The following is a 1,470-nucleotide window of genomic DNA, read 5'->3' as shown; positions in this document are numbered from 1 at the left end:
CCCCGGGCCCGCTGCCCCCGCCACGCGCCCTGCGACGTTGCGTTTGTTTTCCGACAAATATCCCAGGTGCTTACAAATATCCTGTTGCCATGAATCTCACTCGGCCCTGCAGTTCTAACAGCGGAAGGCGCGTTTTGGGTTTAGCCTAAAACCCGGTGCGGTAAAAGCAATTTGTGCCACATGGGGTGGTAAAGGCATTCCTAAAGTCACTTGTTATTAGTCCCTCTTGAGTCCGTCTCAACGCCCATCCTAAAATACAGAGGCAGCAAGTCTGCGCTTCCTGAATTCACAATTCATAGAGGCAGAATGTTATCCAGCACCCCCTTGACTGGGCACACACATGACAATGGCAGCAACGGGAGCACAGGTCCTCACCTCTCACTGTGTGTCAGCATGTGGGGAAAAATTATAAAATCATCATTTGAACAGAGTCTTGGAATCTCAGAATATCTCAAAAAATGTGCAGGTATGGCATTTGAGGACCTGGTTTAGTGGTGAGCATGGTCGTGGTGCTGGGTTGATGGTTGGACTTGGTGATCTTGGAGGTCTTTTCCAACCTTAATGACACTGTGACTCTATGAACATGGTGTCTGGGCACAGGGCCACATGTGGCAAAGGGTGGGTGTCCACACCCAGCACCAAACCACAACCCAACCCTTCACACCAAAACCTCTCCCTCCAAGGTAATGCCTAAGGGGACCCAACCAACACACGTTCCAGCCCCTGGTGCCACTGACGACATCAGTGCCTTCACTGCAGCTGATGCACTGTTCCCTAGCACTGACTGCCCCAGCCTGGCTTGGTTTGCCCAAAACCTGGGGGAAAATTGCTAGAGGTACCCAGGTGTCTAAGATACCGACGAGCCCTTCGTGTGACTTCCAAGTCTGCCCTCCACCTGTTCAATGGAGAGATGCAGTGCTCTGGTTCAGCTTCCACCCTTCTCTCTGCAGGCACAGGTTTGGCCTCATCCAAACCCTGACCCCAAGCCAGTGTGTTGCTTCATCAGCTCTAAGGGACCTACAACTCTCAGCTTGTTTTGATGACATCATAAATCAGAGCCATGAATTAAACACCTGAATATTTCAGCAATGACAGCATCTAACTGCTAACACCACGGAGCTGTGCATGTGGTGGGCTTCCCACAGAGGCACTCACACCATTTTCCCAAGGATTATACTCTGACCCAAAGGGAAAGGCTTTTCATTTCTTTCTAAACAGAACAGAAAGTATTTTTAGGGAAAAGGTAAAAAAAGATGAATATACCTTCTCAGGGGATCATGTCAGAAACAAGTAAGTACAGAAATACTCTGGATAACGCCAGGATAGTGAGGTAAAATAGAAAAGAGAATGATAAGCAGTAGCAATCCCAAATTCATTCACTTCATTACAAAGATTGTGCTGCTCCTGTTGCAATTGCAATGTATAAAAATATTTGCTGTTTTCTTTTAAAATGAATAGAACAAATAATTT

Source organism: Corvus brachyrhynchos, unplaced genomic scaffold (assembly GCF_000691975.1).
Source record: "Corvus brachyrhynchos isolate BGI_N302 unplaced genomic scaffold, ASM69197v1 scaffold5, whole genome shotgun sequence".
NCBI classification, from domain to species: Eukaryota; Metazoa; Chordata; class Aves; order Passeriformes; family Corvidae; genus Corvus; species Corvus brachyrhynchos.
This window is presented reverse-complemented; position numbering follows the sequence as displayed.